This window comes from Triturus cristatus, chromosome 12 (assembly GCF_964204655.1).
Source record: "Triturus cristatus chromosome 12, aTriCri1.1, whole genome shotgun sequence".
Lineage (NCBI taxonomy): Eukaryota > Metazoa > Chordata > Amphibia > Caudata > Salamandridae > Triturus > Triturus cristatus.
The window spans coordinates 863,019,947-863,042,680 of NC_140595.1; the positions used below are offsets into that span (position 1 = coordinate 863,019,947).

The following is a 22,734-nucleotide window of genomic DNA, read 5'->3' on the forward strand; positions in this document are numbered from 1 at the left end:
TCATCATGGCAAGACGGGTGGGGAGTGGACCAAAAACTAAGGATGGTGATTGCATTGTGATTAATTTTGATCGGGCAGGGGTGGCGGGGTGGGTCCTTCACGGGAGCTCTGACAGGGTCACAGGAGGGATTACAGCCTTACCTCTGGGCTTTTTCTATCCACCAGGTACGGGCACAAGGCTAAGAGCCAGTATGGGGGTATCGAGACATAGAGTGAGTATCGGTGCACATGGTTTTGCTCCCCATTCCTTGCACAAAGATACTCAGTTTTTGAGATCGAACTTCATGGCTCCCATTCAAGGTCATTTAGCAAAGGACACCACTGTAGATCATAGAGTTCTAGAGAGCAGACTCGTGACTTCAAATAGATTTGCCCCACTTAACCAGCTGGATAGTAATGACTGACTAGCCCCTTGCCCTGAAGGTGGAAATGGGGACGAAGCTGGCAGTATGAGATGCCAAAGTAAATTTATCGAGGAGACCCGGAGTAATCCGGGCCAATTTACCAAAATTTTAAGTTGGAACATAGCAGGTCTTAAAAACAAGTCTAATGATGCTAGGTGGTTAGATTTTTTAAGCAAATTTGGCATCATAGGACTACAAGAAACCTGGGATACCGAGAATAACTTCTGGTTGGATGGCTATACAATTTATATGGAACCAGCTAAACCTACAGCTATAGGCAGGGCAAAGGGCGGCCTTATGACCTTGATTTCCTTAAAAGTGGCAGGTATTCACTGTAAATCGGATTTAGGCTTACCCAATTGCTTAGTGGTACTGATCAGTTTCCCCAATGTTTTAAATTTGCTCATTGCTAATTTTTATAATTCATTTGATAAAATTACAATCAATGAACATTTGGTCAGTTTGAGTTGTTTTCTTGACTCTTATAGCAAGAAACAAACTATTCCCTATTCGGTTATTGTCTTAGGTGATTTTAATATACACCGTTGTCGTTTAAACTGTCATATCTCGGATGGTCTGAGTCCTGTAGATTATTCAGAAACCCACTTTGAACATACACCGCAGGGCGGTTTCTTGGATAGCATCCTAGCGGATCCAGATTTGTTTTATCCTAACATAAGGCGCGAGGCCGAGGACATCCCCTCTTTTAAAGGCAGGGGTGCACACACTACCATCGATTACATTTTTATCAGTGTTGCACTGACTCCTTGGGTAAAGGATTACACTATTGAGTGGTCAGTGTATAGCGATCATAATCCCATTAGCCTGACATTGGCAGGCGGTATTAAGAAAACCCTGAAACCGGTTAGTTTGGCTCGCATCGTGGATCTACGGCCTATTGATCAGGCTCGTAGACTCAAACGGTGTATGATAGTACAGGGGAATTTCAGGCTAACTTGATACACACTGTCGGTGGAGAGATGAACGTCTGTTTAGATGTTATATCAAGGGACAGGGGTGTCCTTATGGCATATTCTAAAATCTGTACCCAGGTGGCCTCTGATCTTAAACGCCCGGCTAGGGAACACCATTTTAAAGGGGAGAGATGGTTTGACCATAACTGTTCAGTCGCCCATCGAAAGCTGCTAGCGGCTTTAAAATCTAATTCAGAAGATAGGTCTGCCATAGCAGCATTAAGAAAATCATATAAATTGGCAATTCACAATCGTAAAAATGAGATTAAACAAGAGGCATGGAATGACTTATCTATTGATGTCATCAAAAATAGCGCCAAATTTTGGGAGATTATCAATAAACCTGTTTCTCAAGAGTCTACCGTCTCTCCCTTGGTTTGTAATATCCAGGAGCAGGACTGGTTTAATCATTTTAAATTGATGTATGGAGTGCAGGGATCCTCAGCCATGACTTTTGAAGTTCAAGCTTATTCCTTATCGTTTACGGAGGTAGAAGTTGCGGAGGCAATAGTTCAAATGACCGGTAACAAAGCCCCGGGACCAGATGGAGTCCCGGTTGACCTTTTTAAGTTTGACACAACGCTTTGGTCGAAAATTCTGGCTCAAGTTTTTAACTCTGCTTGTAAAAAAGGACTACCGAGCTCATGGTCAGAATCAGTAATCGTCCCTATTTTTAAAAAAGGAGATAGAGGGGACGTAAGCTGTTATAGACCAATATCGCTCATTGATTCCGCAGTCAAGGTACTTGGCAGGGTGATACTTGGCAAATTGACAACATGGTCAGCTGAATCCAATACGCTTTCGACCCTGCAATATGGTTTCAGAAAAGGAAGAGGTACCATTGAATAATGCCTCAATCTGCATCTTTTAATTGGGAAATATACCTTCGCTAGGAAGGGAACTCTCTACCTTGCGTTTATGGACCTTTCCTCGGCATTTGACCGAGTAAATAGGTCAAAACTATGGTCAATGCTCCTTGATTTAGGTATTGATAAAAATATGGTATATTTTCTTGCTGACCTGCACAGGGACCCGACTGCTACCGTGAGGTACGATCAAAAGGGAAATTGTACTCAGAGAATATGTATTGTCAACGGTGTGAGGCAGGGGTGTATTTTGGCCCCTTTACTTTTTTCCCTTTACATCAATAATCAGGTTTTAGGGCAAGCCAGTAAAGACATCCCGCGTGTGGGTGTGCGATTGATCCCGGCACTCCTCTACGCTGGCGATGCCGCATTGTTAGGCAGAACGGCGGTTGGTTTGCAACTGCTTTTAAACTCATTTGCCACTTTTATGAAATCCCTGGACTTAAGCGTAAATTTTGCTAAATCACACACAATGATAATTGGCATTAAGCCCAAAAAGGTTAACACACTTCATTGTGAGGGCAATGTGATCACCAGGGTCACAACTTTTCCCTATCTGGGCGTCTTATTTGACGAACGTGGCACTTGGCTACCGCAATTACATGCTAAGAGGAATGTCCTGGCAAGATCCACATCTGCAGTTTTAGCTTTCGCACACAAACTAGGGGCAAAACCAATGCAAGCCCTTCTAAAACTATATAGAGCAAAATGTATCTCTATTGCAACTTATGGTTCGGATATTTGGGGTTTTCGTAAGGCAAGTGAGATTCAAGTTGTCGAGAACAAATTCTTAAGAAACTTGCTAGCGGTGTCACACTCCTCACCCACTTATATAATTCATCAAGAGTTAGGGATTGGTTTTGTAGAGGACCAAATTGCATTAGCACCCCTCTTGAAATGGATTACAAACTGGTTAAACCCTGAATTAGAACTAAACCGGGAGATTTTAAATGATTGTCTGGCTTTAGATCAAGTTAGCCACATTCCCTGGATGAGCCATGTTAAAAGCATGTTGATGAAATTGGGTAGGCCAGAGTTATTTAACTCACCAGCCACAATAGTCAAGGGTGATTTGCTGTGGGCTAAGCGTTCTTATCTATATTTATGGTTACCATGGAGAGAGAAGAAAGGGAGTTGATAAAATCAACTGTACGTGATCATCAATTATTAAAAACGTCCCCTGCAATGGAACCATATCTGATAGTGGTATCTAATCCTAACCACCGTTTCCTCCTAACAAGATTTAGATTAAATCAGTTAAATTTTCTCCTTGTTGAACCACCGGGATAGAGAAAGGTGGAGGACTTGGGTGTGTGTTCATGTGACAACTTTTCTGTACCAGATACAATACATTTTATCTTTTTTTGTGAGCATTTTTTGCACATTCGGAAGCGTTTTATTGTCCCAATTTTAAAAGACAAAGGTTTTTTACAAATTAAACCCGCACTCATGTATTTACAGTTGCTGTCTAATGTTTTGGAGATCTTTAGTATAGCAAGTTTTCTCACCGCAGCAACTAGGATTAAGAATAAAAAAATGATCTTAACTGTGTAGATTATGAATTTGGGGGATAAAAACGAGACAGATTTTATGCTACAGTTTAAATCGTTTATCTGTGATCATTTCATGTTATGTTTGGTGTAAAAAACTCTTGCTGCTAAATAGAAATTTTTTAACAATTTTTAACCTCATGTATAGCATGCTTTTATGGTTTTAAATAACCGAATAAAGTACTTTGCCTGACTGAGGCGTGAAGGGAGAAATGTAATTAGCCCGATATAAGCCACCAATTACAGGATGGGTCACCTTACAGATGTATAAATTATGTTAGTGTTCTACTAAGAACAGGTCAAATGCTTAGTTAGCGCACTAGTGGATTTTAGTCAGTTGGGAGAGGGAGAGCGGCGACAAGTACATAATAAGACTGTGGGAAATTTATATAAGTGAAGATAAGGCTTCAATCCTGCTTATGCTTCATCCCGGGGCCGGCGCATGTGAAAATTGAAAAGTGCGCCATTAATTCTGCGGTCAAGTCATCAAATACTTGTGGGAAATCCATGCGCAGGACGCTGGTGGCCATTTTATGACGTGTGGAGCAGCGGCGGCCATTTTAGGTCTTGAGCAGCAGACATTTTAGAGGAGCGTTTCTGTGGAGATTTCCTCATACTTTAAGAGCAGTTTTTAAGTTTTGAGTTTGGCGCATTTCCTCACGGTGATGCGCACACCATAATTAGCCTTTGGCATGTAGGAAGTTTAATTACTGAAACATAGGGGGATCCAGCTTGTCTTCCCCATCAAAGGCTCTCAGTATCCTTTTAAGCACACACTCGGTGATGTGCACACCACGAAGAGCATCTTACACCCTTACCCACAATTGAGGAATCAGTGTGTTGTGGAAAATAAAGCAGTGAACTGCTGTGTCCCTCTTGCCGTGCACTTTACAGTGACACACACTTATGCAATGCCAAGGGGATTGTGAAGTTAGAGGCAATAATAACGACGGGCCTGTACATTGTGTGTAAGTGGATGTTCACAAGTTGTGATGGTACTGGTTGGATCATAAATGGATACTGTTGTCCTACCACAGCATTCAACATGTGTGCATAAACTTTCTCCTCGACAAATTCGGTTCCTCTTCTAGCAAAGCTAGGGTAGCCTGCAATGAAATGGGCTGACTGAAATGTTACTTTCTTAATTATTTATCTGCCCTCGAGGAGGAGAGTACTGAAGAATTCACTAGCAAAAAGAAAAAGAAACTTCTGTTGCATAATTTAGGTCCAGATGGGTTGAGAGTGTACGTTGAAATGGTAAAACAAGCATTTGCAAAGCAATAGGTCTCGCCTTTGCGAGAGTTTGATCTATTGCCATTGTAAATGACAATGCCTTTTATTTATGTGTTTTGAAAACCTGCAAGCGGTGCGTAAACCCACACTTTGTACTTATAGTCGTTGCTTACGAGAAGCAAGGCTGGCAGTAAGTGCGCCTTTTTTACTGCCAGCTATTAGTACAAACTGCCTGTTTACGGACGGCTTACATGTTTTCAAAACACATAAATGAAAGGCATTGTCATTTACAATGGCAATAGCTCAAACTCTCCCAAAGGCAAGACCGATTGCATTGCAAATGCTTGTTTGCAATCTTACAGTGTTTAGCTCCAGCTGTCTGTCAGCAAACAGCATTGTATACCTTACTCCACCGAGCCAGTCCTTGTTCAAGAATAGATGGCTTTCGTGTCGCTCTCAGTTGCCTTGCTTCTATTTGCTTCTTTCCTCCCTTTTTTGTAAATTAACCCTTCCATAGTAACCCTTTGCTTTCATTATTGGTATATTCGTCATTTCTCCTGCTCCGAATGCAGCATTTGAAACATAGCCACATTTAAACGACACCATTCACATCATTTAATTACCACTTAGTGGTCACTAAAAAAAACTGCAGCAGAAATGTGGAAGATACAACATTGATCAAATCAGACTACTGTAAACCAGCAGTGATAATCCCAACCAGTTTCGCTTGTATATAAAGGTAAGTGAGAACAATTGCCATTGCCAACGCTTCTTTGTGTTTTACCTTAGTTGTGGAAAATGCCACAGTGTGGAAACTATTGGAGTGTATACTTCCAAAACATTAACTTCTCGGCAGAAAGTAACTGCTAGATTCTTAGCACACGTTTCTTATGTTCAATTGCATATCCCTCCTATGGAAAATGAATGCTCTCTTGCAATAAACAGATGATGAATCATCGACTCAGTACAGTTGAGTATTAGTGCCCTTTATCGCAATGGCTTTTACTGCCTGCAGGGTCACTGGAACAAAGGCAAATTATAAAAATAAATGGAACTGTGTAACCGCTAAGTGCCTAAAGTGATGCTCTGCTCATTGCCATTGACACACACTGGATTTAGGACTTGCATGCAGTGCTGTGCTTATTATTCTTGTTGTGGGCTGCCCCACTTAGGGCGCTCCTCCTGCTGCTGTACATCAAATAGAGCCCACTGTTGCTTTCCGAAACCAAGCTGTGTTACCCGCCCCAAATGCCCGCTGCCTGATCTCCATATATTTGAGCTTGGCCATAGCCAGCTGCTCCATTGCACTCACTAAATGCACACGGTCTTCAGTCTGCCTATGTAGATAATCTTTGCCCGGGTGCAGCACCTGCACTGCTGGGAATGAGAGGATCTCGGATAAAGAATATCAATATTCCACTGGAGCAACTTTTTTGAGCACGATTGTACTGATTGCAGCAACCAGGGATCTGTATTTTAACTATACAAGGAGTCAAATGTCTGTAACCTGGGGCTATGAAGTACATTCAGCTTTTTGGGCATTGGAAAATCTCACTTCATGGAGGAAATGAGAGAAATCCATTATAAAATGGGGCACATAAAAGCATTTCTGTATCTGGTGCAGTTAAAAGTCCATTACACTGGGCTAACATGATAACCTACTCCTCATTCCTTATTCTAAATGAACAGGAATGTTCCAGATGCGCGAGATCCAGGTCACGAGTCAATGCTGCTGGCACCCCTACACCCTGCATTGCCCCGCTTTCTCACTTCTCTCGAGATTCTTACCTACATTTAAAAACCTGGTAAAACCAAGTGCATCTGCCTGGCTTTGACTACACAAACTATTCAGAGAAGCAGAAAAGACCATTGTGCACAATGGGCTTGCATCAAACCACTTCATGCATACCAGCCTGTGGCCTAATAAAAGATTTATCGTGAACAAATAATGCAGGGGTGCAAATAAAGGACAAGGAGTGCTCACCTAATGCAAAGAGATAGGCTGCCTTCCCCCTCATCCATTGTCTTGTTGTACTGGAGACAGGAGATGCCTGCACCAACATTTGATTGGCCAGAAGGTTGCCAATAAGCCAATTCACACCTGGGAGTGAAAGTTATAAACAAAAGTTGGCAATGACGCTATGATGCACTGAAAGGAAAACGCATGAAGTTATGATGGGTTCCCACAAATGTTTGGAGTGAACTGTGGATCTGAGTGGACATTTGTTTGCCAATCAACTGCTACTGCACAGGAAATATGCTGACTACATTGACTAATTATTGTTCACCTATTACTTCAAGGTTCTCTGTACACCTGTGTAGAAAGAAGATGGGACTGGATGCAGAATCTTGGTCTATCACAACTTCGCCTTCATTGCGATATGTACGGTACTGGGGCGTATTTACCATTACCATGTGGTAAATCTGACCCAGTACCATGCAATTACAGGTTAAACCCCATGGAATGTAGAATTACAGTTTGAAACAGATTTTCTGTTCGGTAGTACTGCATGCATTAAACCTCATTCTGTGGAGTTTAATGCATTGGAGTTGGTAATATTTGTGTGGACCAGTAGGTGGGTGGGAGGGTGAGTGTGGGAGATGAAGGGAGTTAGGGGAGGAAAGGGGATTTATTTTCGGCATGCTTGTATGCTTGCCCTTGTCAGAAAAAACAAATGGTGAATGAGACTTGGCAGCTGCTGGTGAAGCCCACGCTTTGTGTTATTTTATACTCTGTGAAATTACTGCATGTGAAATCACGGGTGTGGAAAAACAGACCTATTTAGAATCTAGTGGAGCAGAATTCTAGACGATTCCGCTCTGCCTAACACGTAATGAGGGCCGTTAAAGGAGAAGAAGCTTGTGTAATGTAGCGCTGAGCAAGGGGACATCAGGACCGCCTCGGCCAGGGAGGCGTGGACGGGGCGGGACCAGGGAGGGGTCAGAAAATGCCCGGGAAAGGAGGACAGAGTAGAGTAGGCAAGCGGTGAAGTAGGCCGCAAGGAATAAAGTTACTGTGAACCTCACCTAGTGTCTGAGTCTTACTTCCAACGACACTACAACTGGCGACGAGGGAGGCCACGAATCGCGTGGTGCGTGCCCTGGTGTCCGCAGCCGACTGGAGGAGCTGCGCGAGCGTAGAGCGCTCAGGTTAGAGGTTTCACGTGGCGCGAGTCGGGAGCCTACCCCGATCACGTCTACTTGAGCGGGCTGCGACGCGGGTGCCCACCCCGGTCGCGTATGCAGTGCTGCCCGCCGTGGCGGCGTCAGCAAGCCCCGACGTGGCGAAACCTGATTGCGTGAGGGCAGCGGACGTGCCCCCCCGGTGAGAATCAGCGTGGGGGTCCCGCGCTCCCGGGAAAGCGACGACGATCTGGGAGCCCACTCCAGTCACGCGCTGCCTGTGCCGAAGTGGCAGTAAGTCGGAGGGTCGTCTGAGGTGCCCCTCCCGGAGGAGCTACGGCGTGGAGGTCCGGTGCTCTGGTGACAGAGGTGACGATCTGGGAGCCCACCCCAGTCGCGCGCTGCCTGCGCTGGAAGACTCGTGGTGAGTGCCTTCCTTATTGTGGCACGTGTGGAGCCATTCTGGACTGGCTAGGACGCTGTAACCGGCGTGGGGAGATCGAGCCTTGAGGGGCGTGTCTGAGCGGGCGGCCATCTTGAAGTCAGGCGCCTGCACCAATCCCCTGCGAGGTCACCTTGGCGGCCATCTTTAAGTCAGGCAGAAGCTAGAATTTGGCAATAAGCATAGTCTCATGCAACTGGAAGCCCAGAAAATCAAGCAGCATTGGCCAACACAAAAGAAAAGAGTCTTAAAGTTAATAAGCATTGGCGAACGTAACAAGACGAACTTGAATAGCATCAAGTAACTGCAACCACGCCTAAAAGTACAACAACAAAAAAAAAGGAAGAATTGAAGTAATCAAGCCTTGACGAGCTCACCGGACTGTAAGCTGCAAGTTGACGACAACGTGCTAATCTCAACTAAAGGCTTGGGTTCCCGCCATGTCTACGTCACCGGTCCGCCCATCTGGGTCTAAGTTGGCCACCGCTGGTCAGATGGGAATGCTCGGTGTGTCATTCCTGCGCCCACCTGAACCGTTGGTCCTTGAAACAGGCGGAGGCATGGGCCTCCGGTGGAAAGAATGGCTCAAGGACTTCAAAGACTTTATGAAAGGATCGCAAGTGGCGGATCCTGGTCAACAGCTAATACCATTACACAACCTAATAGGCAAAGACGTCGGGCAAATAATAAAAGAACTACCTGCTGCAGACGCGACATCTTACGCCAATGTGTGCGCAGCACTCAACAGGAAATTCCTTCACAAACGAAATATCGATTACGAGAGATACACATTCAATCTTGCTGCTCAAGAAAAAGATGAGCCCATGTGCACGTTCATCACCCGTCTCAGACGTTTGGCTCGCTACTGCGAATTTGATTCCTTCTCGACCGAGGATGCCCTTCGCCTGAGGGTCATTGAAGGGTGTCAATCCGAATCACCGAGACGGAAGCTGTTGAAGAAGAGCTACTCTCTCGATGAAATTGAAGAGATGACGCGCGTGCACGACCAAGCGGAAGAACATGCCAAAAAAATGGAAGCTGGGAGAGGTGAGAAGCGCGAGCAAGCCTTCAGACTTCAATCTCACAACGGACGTAGACGCTCGCCGGCGAAACCTAGGTCGTCGAGAGCCAAGAGGGAACAACAGCCAGTGCGTAGGAGACATCGTAGCTCCAGTTGTGACACCAGACGGAGAAATCGGCGTCTCAAGTGCTATCGCTGTGGCTATGACTGGAGGGGAGAATCATTTCGAAAATGTATGCGGAAATCACAGAAGTACACCGAGAGATCATGAAAGGGCATCTCGATCTGCAGGCACGCGACATCAAGCCAAAGCAGTACGGTATCACCGGGATTCTTCAACGGGCTCCTCTCACTCTAGCTGTCAATCAAGCAAAAGCTACAGACCTCGGCATACGTCATCTCAAGACTCCAGGTCACTATCGCCCATCTCACAAGATAGTGACGAGTATGTCTGCATGGTAGCAGATCCTGACCGACTCAAAAGATATCCCCGGCTCAGCATACAAGTAGGAAAACACCGGACGAAGTTTGTCATGGACAGCGGAGCTTCCCTAAACTACATGCCAGTAGCCGAATACCAGAGAATCAAATCGCGTCCACCACTGAGCCCTGCCCATGTGAAAGTATATATATGGATGTCGAGAAAGCCACTCCCATGCCTGGGGAAGTTTTCAACGCAGCTTACGTACAGAGATCGGACCATTACTGCATACATCCACGTCATCGAAGGGCCGGAAGCTGACTGCCTCCTGAGTCTTCCAACTGCGGAACGATTACGCCTGGTGGACATCCTGTACCGCGTGGGTGATGAACTTGACGTGACACGAAAATTTCCAAAGTTGTTCACTGGCCTGGGGAAGATGGCTCACTGCCAAATTCGACTACACATCAATGAACAGGTAGCTCCCGTAGCACAACATCATCGACGGATTCCTTTCCATCTTCAACATGCCGTTGAACAGGAGCTACAAGATCTGCTCGATGCGGACATCATTGAACGAACAGATGGACCTACACCATGGGTCTCTCCGGTGGTCGTAGTGCCAAAGAAGGGTGAACCTGACAAAGTCAGGTTGTGTGTCGACATGAGGGCGCCCAACACCGCCATTGAGCGAGAGAGACACCCAGGTCCGCACATCAGTGACATGATTGCGTCACTTAATGGAGCCACGATATTCTCCAAACTGGATCTTAATAAAGGGTACCATCAACTAGAACTACATGAGAAATCACGATACATAACTTTTTCCACTCACGTTGGCCTCTTCCGTTACAAATGGCTTAGCTTTGGTGTATCATCCGCGGCGGAAATCTTCCAAGAAGCCATCAGGAAGACCATTCACCATATTCCTAATGCCCTCAACTACAGTGATGACATCCTGGTATATGGGTCCAACACACAGGAACATGACACTGCTCTGGAGCGAGTCTGCCATGCACTACTGGAAGCCAATCTCACATTAAACAAAGCTAAGTGTGAGTTCCACAAATCCACGTTGAATTTTTTTGGCCACATCTTCTCCCAAGCGGGAATAAGACCGGACCCAGAGAAAGTGGCGGCGTTGAATGACACCCCCAGCCCCAGAGATGTAGGAGACGTTCGGTCCTTCTTAGGGATGGCCAGTTACTGTGCTCGCTATATCCAAAACTATGCGACAATCAGCTATCCTCTTAGACAGCTAACGAGACAAGGTCACCCATTCCAGAGGTCAGCAGGGTGTGAACAAGCTTTCAAGGAAATCAAGGCAGCCGTGGATTCCGCCAACATGGCGTATTTTGATCAAAAAAAGAAAACAGAGATTACGGTGGATGCCAGTCCAGTTGGGCTGGGAGCAATCCTCGCCCAATACGAATCGGAAGGTGACCAACGGCACATAATCGCTTACGCGAGCAGGAGTCTGACGGAGGCAGAGAAAACGTACTCGCAACCCGAGAATGATAAGCCTAGCCGTTGTCTGGGCCTGTGAACACTTTCACATCTTTGTGTATGGAAAACACTTTACATTAATCACCGATCATCAAGCCCACATCACCATCTTTGGCAATTCACGGGCCAAAATGCCACCAAGAATAGAACGTTGGGCCTTCGCCTACAAGAGTACACCTATACGATCGTGCACAAGCCGGGAAAAGCGGAAAATCCTGCTGACTACATGTCAAGGCACCCCAAAGTGACAACAAAGTGCCGATCATCAGTAGCAGAAGAATACATATGCTTTGTGGTGGACCAAGCCCGGCCGCCCGCGGTCCCGGTAGAAGCCATCATAGATGCTACTCTTGAGGATGTTACTCTGATAGAAGTGAAGCGACGAACGCAAAACAATGAATGGAGACATCTGGACGCTGACGACCCAAACAGCGTGGTCGACAAAACTGATCTTGCTGCCTTCAAGCACGTGAAGGAGGACCTGTCAGTGGCCCCAAACGGATTACTGTTAAGGGACAATCGAATAGTCATCCCCAGACGTCTATGCCAGGGCGTCGTCAATCTAGCTCATGAAGGCCACCGAGGCATCGTGGCCACCAAGAGAGCTCTGAGGGAAAGAGTGTGGTTCCCGGGTCTCGACCAAATGGTAGAGAACACGTTAAGAGACTGTCCCCAATGCCAACTAGTCAGCAGACCGGATCCTCCCGCTCCACTACAAATGTCCCGATTACCGGAAGGTGTGTGGCAGCAAGTGGCCGTAGACTTCTTTAGACCATTTAAGTCGGGACAATATCAGGGCTCGAAAAATCTAAAAAATGGTACTAGTCCTGCAGGACTAGTACCTTGAAAAATCTCCTCGCCCTAGCAGTGACCTACTTGACCTCCGTCTCTGAAAGCGGAGCAAAAGTGACAAGATAACAAGATTTAAAGGCATTTTTATTGCTCATTTGCTTTGTGAGCAATAAAAAGGCCTTTAAATCTTGTTATCTTGTCACATTTGCTCCGTTTTCAAAGACGGAGGACAAAAGTTAGTATGTTTCTCTACTCGCCAGAAAGGGCGAGTAGGACCTAAAAATAGCTCGACCTCTTAAAATTTACCTCGCAAATGCGAGCGGTCGAGTGGATTTGTCGAGCCCTGAATATATCTTAGCTATCATGGATGAATACTCTCGTTTCCCTATTGCCCACATCATTTCATCAACCAGAGCTTCAAGCACAATACCCGTGCTGGATGAAGTGTTTGCTGCCTGGGGCATCCCCAAAACAGTGAAAACGGACAATGGGCCCCCGTTCAATAGTCAGGACTTTGCAGACTTCGCCAAGCACTTGAATTTCAAACATCGCAAAATCACACCTCTGTGGCCGCAAGCTAACGGAATGATCAAGAGATTCATGTCCACCTTAAAGAAAGCTCTTCAACAAGCAGAGGCGGCGCGACAAGACATTCAGAAAGTGGTAAATGAAGTCCTGCGTGCGTACCGGAACACACCTCACTCCACGATGGGCAAATGTCCTGCCACGCTAATGTTGGGCAGGTCCGTACGCACTCGGATACCGATGGTTGATTGGACTGACAAAGCAGTGTGGCCAGAATCTGATACTGATGACATCTCTCACACGGACCAACTCAGGAAGGAGAAAATGAAAACATATGCGGATCATCGCAGGCGAGCTGCCCCGTCCGGGATTCAGGAAGGTGACTGGGTCTTGGTAAAACAGGAGCAGCAGAGAAAGACTGACTGTCGCTTTAGCGGGACTCCACTGGTGGTCGTCAAACAAAAAGGGACTATGATCACTGCCGAGTCAGATGATAAGAGAATAACCAGGAACGTGGCGCACTTTCAGAAGTGTAGCCCCAAAGTCAAAGAATCTCTCGATGCTCCCATCAGAGGGGAAATATGTCCACGTGAAACTGAGATCAGCGCTCTGCCACCAAGAGCGGCCCCTAATGGAGGGGACGATGATCGTACTGAAGCCAATGTTCGCCCCCGCCGGCACATCAAGAGGCCGAGTCGCCTGATCGAAGAATTGTAATCATTGTGACACTATTTGGGTATACATGCAAAGTGAAATGATGAGCGTTTTCAAGTTGCTTAAGAAAGGGGGAGATGTAATGTAGCGCTGAGCAAGGGGACATCAGGACCGCCTCGGCCATGGAGGCGTGGACAGGGCGGGACCAGGGAGGGGTCAGAAAATGCCCGGGAAAGGAGGACAGAGTAGAGTAGGCAAGCGGTGAAGTAAGTCGCAAGGAATAAAGTTACTGTGAACCTCACCTAGTGTCTGAGTCTTACTTCCGACGACACTACAGCGTGCTTCTAGGACTGAGGAAAAGACTTAGCTGCTTCTGCATCTGAAGAAGAACAAGCCGATTTATAAGCACGGGGAGCGCGCAAAGACTGGGGAGGGGTGCTGAAAGCATAAAGCAATGATTTTAGGAAAGATGTTGAAAATTTTAGAATGAAGCAAAGCAGCAGAAACAAAAAACGTTGGATAATTTTTGTTCCCATAATTTCTGGGCAGACTCAAATTTGAGAGTTTTGTTGATCTGTGGAGAAATCAGTCTATAAGGTGTCTTTTGCCTGCACTTTTGGAAGGCAGAAGCACAGTTTCTGTCAGGAGAGACCCGTCATAGAAAAGAAAAAGAAAACACACAACACCCCCTCTCTACGCCCCACCCTGTAGTAAAGACTGGACACAATGAAGCGATTCTTCTTTTCGTGCAGTTTTCTCCTCCACTAATCCCACCATTCAGCAGTTTAGCTAGCTTTCAAATTCAAGTTGCATGCTGCCTTCCACCCTGCCCCCAACCGACACCCCCTCACACTCGCTCCCAAAAAATCTCGCTATTCACTGATGGACACCATCTTCAGTGCCGAGCAGTCAGGCTTTTCAGAAGAGAATGTTTCTCCCAACGGTAGGGATAGCTCAGGGGGCTAATGCACATGCTGCTGCGTTCTGGTTGTGACACCGTATCTACACAAATAAGGACTCGCTTATTTGCTGTTCCTTCTGAATAGGGCACAACGGTCATCATTTTTTAGGGCAGCCCAGTTCATATTTGTTGGCCGGCAGGTCTGAGGCAACAGTTCACAGTCACTCTTCCTACAGACACTTATGTTCATAGGTTCTGAGTTGTAGTTTCGGGAGGGGTGAAGGACACTGTGCCAACACCTCTTGCCCTTCCGTCGACCCCAGCCCACATCCTTGCACCCTAAAGTCTGTTCTAAACTTTCAAGAGGGGACAGATGGCAAACCCGTCTTTTCTAATTTTGTAAAAACAAAAGCGAAACTATAAAAACTTTCTTTCAAAAGGCTCTGGGTATGTATGCCAACTTTTTCATGGGGGCTAGCGTCGCAAATGTACAAACTGTTTTTGTGTTTGTCCACGCATATACAGAGATATCTGAATTACTGCACGTGGATGCTGTTTTTCACTCGGAGTACTGTTTTTGTTGCGTCAGCGGGTGAAGAGCAACCGGTGTTGGACCTGGGGGCCCTGGACACACTAGAAAAGTAATAGCAATGCTGTTAGTAGTAACGGTCCCCTCAAGTTGCAAAGAAACAGCTGCAGTGACAGCACAAACCCACTGAGCGATCTTTCCATCACTGATGCAGTTACGAAATGGAAAGAAACTATCTTTAAGGTTGGGAAGGTTTACCCTTCTCTGCCCAAAGTAAAGCAACAGTTGAGGGTGTACAGGCAGACCGAGGAGAACAGTGGATTCTCCCCATCTCCAGATTTTAGTTTGCCTCTTTCTTGGTTAATTTGAAGAGAACAGGGTTAGCAAAAGCCACTGCTTTTCCTCCCCCTCCTCCCCTCACTATGTACCCCGATTTCCCCACAAACACATTCCATCTCTCTCCTTCCCCACACTCCTCCAGTGCTACCACCTTTCCCCCCCTGGTAACCCTTTCCCTCCCTCGGACCGAGCAGAACCACTTCCTTTCTTCAACTTCCCTATCTCCCAATCCCCCCCCACTCTGCCGGATACCCGCTCCCTCACAGCCACCTCACCTAGCTGCCAGGACCTCTCCAACCCCCTCCCCTCGCTTCCTCCCAAACCTCCTTCATCCCTATGACTCCACACACTCCTCCCCTCTCCTTCCGCCCCACCCCTCCCCTATCGCCCCCTAATTCTGTCCTTAATTCCTAACCTTCTTGCAACACCAACAACGACAACTCTCCTACCACCCCTGGTGCACCAACTCCTGCTCTCATCCAAAACCTTTCCCCACCTCTGAACCCTATACCCCTACTCCCCTCCCGTTCCCCCACCTCTCCCAGCCTTCCACCGCCAAGTGCACCCCCTCCTGTTTCCATCGAGCCACCCAACATGCCGTGCTCTGCCTTACTCTCTCTGGAAAATAAGCTAGGCTCTCTAATCACCTCCATCTCCCAACTTGAAGCTACCATTTTAGTTTTAAGCTCCAAGATCTCGACTTTTCCATACACCTCAATTCCTTTGGAAAACACTCACCCTCCCACGAGATGCACCTCGCCCCCACACCCCATAATAGCTAAGCATAGCCTGTCGTCTGCAAATTCACACAAGCACTCGAACGCCACTTGTCTTCCACTTTCAGTTCCCATTAACCCTGTTATCTACACTATTCCGACCATCTCCTCTGTCAGAACCACTCATCCACCTAAACCCTCCCGAGCGCCCTAATACAAGTACAATATCCCCATCACCCCTCATAGCCCAAGTGCCCCCGTCACCAAAACAGTCGCGACAGAGCTGCGCTGTATGCTCCACAACTGCAGATCTGCAATAAAACACAAACTTGAAATCTCCGAAACCATCAACTTGCACAATATTGACATGCTCTTCCTCACAGAGACCTGGTTCAACGATACCTCTCACTCTTATGTTTGATCTCCTTATACCCACAGGCTATTCTGACAAAGTTGGGGGAGGTGTTGCAGTCATCTTTAGAAACTCCCTTCAACTTAAGGCTCTTCCTAACAGCTCCTTCCACACTTTTGAATGCCTATCTCTTGAGCTTCAATTGCACCACCGCTCACCTCTCAGATTTCATGCTATCTACCACTCGCCTGGTAGCAGCCCCTCGTTTATGGAGGAACTCACGGACTGCATCAGCGACCAATACTCGCAAAGTGACAATCAGATCTTCGTGGGTGACTTCAATGTCCACTTGGGCTCGCCTCAAGACACCTATGCGAATTTGCTGGCCACCTTCCTCTCTGCAAACGACCTTATCCAACACTGTACTGAAACAACACACTCTAAGGGCTCAATCCTGGACCTTGTTATTTCTAAAGCAGGCGTGCTGACTATCGCTACCCCTATTCATGTAGACTGGTCTGACCACCTCCTCATCCCATTCTCTCTTCACCTATCACACTCTATAACTCTTGGCCAGCCTAAGAGGGCTACTTCCTGGTTTCGTGACACTAAAAATATTGACCTCAGTACCCTCTGTGATTCTGCTTTGCTATCATTTCCAAGGCTAGACCCGGACCTAGATGTTAACAAACTCACCTCCCAATGCCTCACAGTCCTTGCAGTCGAAATCAATAATGTCGCTCCTCTCCAAAGCAAAAAGAAAAGGCCCACTACCTCAGCACCTTGGTTCAACAAATCCCTCTATGAAGAAAGGAAGTACCTAAGAGTCCTTGAGAAACAATGGAGACAAGCGCCCTCCACTGAAAATTTGGCCACGCTTCGTTCAGCAAGATCCAAGTACCACAAGCACATCTTCCTTGGAAAAGCGTCGCACTTCAAATCCCTCCTTGACTCAGCCAAAAATAGACCCAAAAAACTATTCGACCTCATCAAGAACCCAAACAGCTCTCCCCCAACCTCCAAATTGGAGGATTCCACAAAGAAAGCAGCGGAATTTGCTATATTCTTTGACGAAAAGGTGAAATCACTTGTAGATCAGGTCATTCATCCTACCCCTACAGAGGAGCGTAAATACTTAACCATTTGGCAAAACTTTGACCTTTGACCCCATCTCTGATGATGCCCTCCTTAAATGCATCCTCGACACAAAGCCCTCTAACCATTCTCTTGACCCCATCCCTAGTGCCATTGCCATTGACTTCTATACCCATTCTCTTTCCTATTGGACCACTCTGGTCAACCTCCCCCTCAGTCAAGGCTCCCTTCCTGTTTCCTTCAAAACTGGACAGGTCACCTCTCTGCTTAAAAAACCCACCGCTGATGCGAACGACCTCAACAACTACCGTCCCATCACTAACCTACCCTTTCTTGCGAAAATCACAGAAAAATGTGTAGCGAAACAACTCTCTCGCCATATCAAGGACAATGATCTTCTTGACAATTTCCAGTCCAGCTTCATTCAAGACTGCAGCACTGAAACAGCCCTGCTGCTAGTGATTGATGACGCGCTGCGGATACTCGATTCAGGGGAGTCTTGCCTTCTAATTCTTCTTGACCTTTCTGCAGCCTTTGACACTGTCAATCACAACACTCTCCTTAACACTCTTCAACAGAGAATGGGCATGGAGGGCACTGTGCTCAAATGGTTTGCCTCCTTCCTCTCTGATAGATCCCAAATGATCAAAATAGCGAACAGTCTTTCATCTCCTTTAGCGGTCGGTCAAAGTGTTCCTCAAGGCTCTATACTTGCACCCACACTGTTCAATCTCTATTTAGAACCGTTGGGAAATCTCCTGAGTAAATTCGGGATCCACTATCATCTATATGCGGACGACACTCAAATCTACTTTAAGGTGGCCTCCACTCACGATCTCTCCTTCCTAAGCTCTACTCTCGACTCCATTCAAAACTGGTTGTTAACTCATCAACTGATCCTGAATCCCTCCAAAACAGAATTCCTCCTCCTCTCCTCCTCACTTTCTCCTCCCCCAGTGCAATCATGGATGGATCAGATTAATCTACTGAACAATAAACCCATCATTGTCGAGAGCGCAAAATCCCTTGGTGTCATACTCAACAAAAAACTCAATCTACTCTCCCACATCGATGCCATTGCAAAGTCTGCTCGATACCAACTGCGCCTTCTTTGGGGGATTTGTCGCTTCTTCCTGGAGCACGACCTTAAAACCCTGGTCCAATCGCTGGTTCTCTCCAGATTGGACTACTGCAATTCTCTTCTTTCTGGCCTCCCCAAATCCCACCTGTCCCCCTGAAGTCTGTTCTCCATTCAGCAGCTCGTTTCATATATGGGGCCAAAAGAAGCGACCACATCACACCCATTTTATCCACCCTCCGTTGGCTTCACATAAAGGCAAGATCTATCTACAAGACTGCCTGTATCACCCACAAAGCCTTGCACTCCTCCTCCCCTCGCTACCTGGCGAATAAACTGAAACTCTCTGGAGGTTCCAGACCATCACGTAATGCAGAAAATGTATTGCTTGAACCTCCCACTTTTAAGAAGGAAAGATCGATGGCCCAATCCTTTTCAGGCAACGCGGTGAGAATCTGGAACTCACTTCCGCCTCAGCTCCGGACCACCACCTCTTCCCAGTCCTTCAAAACTGACCTCAAAGCTCTCCTCCTTCAAAGACACTTCCAAATTTAATTCACCCTCTATTTTCTGAAGGAAGTCCTAACATTATAGGAAATTCTGTTCTCCATGCCTATAGAAGTGCCTTCCCAGTGTGTTTTTGTGTTTTGAGTGTCTGACATTTAATGCAGTATTATACCTCTACTTGTACTTTGTACTCTTTTGTAACATGCACACGTCCCCTTTCCTTTTGTAATGTATCGTTTGCTACCTCTTGTATTTTGTTTGCTTTTGATATATGCACAATTCCACTATTGCCTCATGTAACGTAACTTTTGTTTTAGTGTTTTGAGTGTCTGCCATTTATTGCAATCTTTTTACCTCTACGTGTACTTTGTATGCTCTTGTAACCTGCACACGTCACTTTTTCCTTTTGTAACGTATCGTTTGCTACCTCTTGTATGTTGTTTGCTCCTGATACTTGCACAATTGTCACTATTGCCTCATGTAACGTAACGTTTGATTTTGTAACATGCTCACTTGTAATTTTTTTCCTTATGTATCATTACTGTTCCTATTGTGAAGCGCTCTGACACCTTCGGGTAAAGCCCGCGCTATATAAAAACGCATTAAATAAATTAAATAAAATAAATAAAGTGTAAGTGGGCACTATAATCAAGGCTTGCTGTTTCAATAGTCCTCCCTTTTTCGAAGGGCTGCGAGCCTTAAATGATATAGCGCTACATACCCCCGTATAGCGTCGAGAAGTGTGTTTTTTTGCATCCCTCTGCCCCAATTATACAACTTGCCAACATCGAGGATTTAGAATGTAAAATTAGTAAGTATGCAATGTAGGTAAAAAGCTTGTTCCGAGGAGAAGCGCCTAGAAGCGATTCCAGGTGCATTCAAGTGTTGAATGTATTCCCTATGGACTGCTGGGGTTGTACTGGGCCCTTCAGAAGAGTATGTGCCATAACAGGCGCAGGGGAAAGGCTATATTGAAATAAGGCTGGGCAAAAAAAATGTGTATTAAGGACCTGCGTTGGTAAAACGAACTGTCGGTGACCTGCTCCCTCCCTCAACAAAGTCCTCATCAACAGTGCAAGAGCCCCCCACCTCCCCCCCAATCGTCTACCGGGGAGGCTGCCTGTTTTCTTTGTGAAGCCGCTCATGCCGAACGGAGTTCGCCGCTTTGAAGTAGGCCGACAAGCCGCCTTTCATCACCCCAGATTCCAAGAGTTTAGACTTTAATAGCAATAAAGACAATGCAAAAAGCATAAATAAAATCAATTTCACTTCCCCGCGAGCCGCTTTGTTTGCATGTATTATGCAAAGAGCTGAATCTTAAACTGTTAAACTTCCCTCTTGTGGGCAGGCCGGGGCTGAGTTTAGGGAACTAGACAGCACTTCACAGCTCCGAACAGGAGGGCACAACAGCTCCAGGCCTCGACCCGTGCCCGCTGCAGGCGTGTCCCTCAGTCAACACATGTCAGAGATCAAGTGGACACATCAAGGCACTTTTTAAGACACAAGTAGAACTCGAGCCGTGAAATAAACATTTTATGACCGCTCCTGGACAGAGAGGGGTGCAGGAGGGACACGTGAATTTGCTACACTTACATTCTCCAAAGCAAAGGAGCGGATAATTATTTCAACATGCTGGAAACAGCTTCCATGAGTTGAGGTACCCACTGTAAGAACGCAGAACACTCCTGAGCGCAGAAATCCGCGTTATTTTCACAACTCACAGGGTGCAATGTATCCTGGGAATGGCAGGGGCTGGAAAACCGCTTGAGAAAATAGGGTGATATTTTCCGACTTTGGGATTCAATTTAGAGTTAAAAGATAGTTTCTGCTCAATGTGTACAACATTATTAAAAATATTTTAATTAATTTGAGTTCCCCAGACTGAGATGGAGAAACACACAAACGTCCAGCAGCATATAATTAGGGCCCGTGAACACACCCAGTTCGCAGGAGAGAGCGAGAGTGTGTCAGTTTATGAACTCAGATTGTTTGTTTTGTAAAGCGCCAATTTGCAACAACAATAAACTTGAAGTTGGAGTGCTGCAAAGTAACGGTGTCCGGTAGCTCAGCGTGTAGTGGGTGGGTGGCTGGAATGAACGAGATGATGTAAACAATATAACGTGTCACTCCTAAACTCCCATGAAATGCTGCGTTTCATTGTAGAGCGCTCTAGTACCGGTGGATAAAATACGCAATATATTAGACTGCACAAATAACAGCATGGACTTAAAACTACAGGCGCTCCAGAAAACAGGTAAAAACTGAACCTTCCTACAGCTCGGAAAAGCGGTTGTGACTGATTAACAAAGATACTAGCGACCCTTGGGACCAAACGTGCAGACCTCTTCAAACTTACTCTAACAGCCCAGTTCACTTTTTCGGTGGTATTAATTTGTCGACCCCCGGGCCCAGCTGGTCCCTGGGTGTCTTTACTCCCCGATTTGATTGCTCCTTTCTTACTTAAAATGGCATATTTTTCAGTATTGGGCGATTTAAATCTTCACCTGGAAAATAATGATTGCATTGCAAGCAGGACACTGATTGCAGATTTCTCTGCAATGAACTTACCTCTCTGTAATAATGGCCCCACTCATACAGCTGGGCCTTTACTGGACCCAATTTTTTCGAATCTATCACACATTAATTGCCCTCCTGCACTCCCCTTATGTTGGTCAGACCATTTTGCTGTTAAATTTGAATTTACAACTTTAGTATTCCCAAACTCACCACCAATAGGTACATATGGCCAATCTAGGAACTGGGGTAAACTGGACATTGAAAAATGTAATTTAATATTGTCTAATAGCGCCCCTCACTCTGATTCTATATCACTTTCCTCTGTGGAAAATGTTTATAATTGGATTATAGAGACAGCTAACGCCTGTCTTCCACCTTCTATTAAAAAAATAAAAAAACATCGTTCCCTGGCTCCTTGGTTTACTGAGCTATTGAAAATGGAAAAAAGTAAGTGCAAGGTCATGGAAAGACAGTGGAGGAAGAATTACTCCCCTGCATCTAAAGGCACTTATAAAGTTGCATTAAAAAGATATCGAACTCTATGCAAAACTGCTTGAGCAGAGTATGTTGCCTCTTCCATTTCGAGGGCACAGCATTGCCCTCGCACTTTGTTCTCTATGGTTAAGAAGTTAGCAGGCTCGGACACGCAACCTTGCTCTCCTGTTCTGGATGAATTGCAATGCAACATTCTTGCTAACTTCTTCATAAATAAAGTGGAACAAATTTACCTGACGCTAGACGGAACTAAGTCTACGTCACTTATTCAGGATTTCCTGTTTCTTTGTTGAGGATGTTCCCTATATAAATCTAGAAAATGGGCGCCTCTTAATATAAGCTCTTTTAAAAACATTTTAGCCAATATTAAATCGGGCTCTCCCTCTGACCCTCTTCCGGCGTCGGTGCTTCTGCAATTCGAACAGCCATCTTTGAACCTTATTATGGAATTACTTAACGCCTCACTCGATGAGGCATTGATGCCATCAATTTGGAAACATGCAATGGTACTTACCCTGCTAAAAAAGGCTAATGCAGATCCTTCCCAGCCTACCAATTTTAGGCCCATTTCTCTTCTTCCAGTATTCTCTAAAGTTCTGGAAAAACATGTAAACACCCAACTGTCACTGATCGTTGAAGCATCGACATTTTTACATCCCTCTCAGTCGGGTTTTAGAGCAGGGTTCTCAAAGGA

General features: G+C 45.9%; 1 protein-coding gene across 5 annotated transcripts in view; it reads right to left on the reverse strand.

Moving 5' to 3' along the window:
- The window catches only part of LOC146783134 (uncharacterized), an 85,682-nt gene that overhangs the window by 58,042 nt on the left and 4,906 nt on the right, over window positions 1-22,734 (reverse strand). For 2 of the 5 annotated variants that reach the window (XM_085640062.1, XM_085640064.1), the window contains exon 2: window positions 7,012-7,128. The exons of the other annotated variants lie outside the window; for them this stretch is intronic. The gene's annotated coding sequence lies outside the window, so the exon portion shown is untranslated. The remainder of the gene's footprint in view (window positions 1-7,011; window positions 7,129-22,734) is intronic. 5 annotated transcript variants of the gene reach the window in all.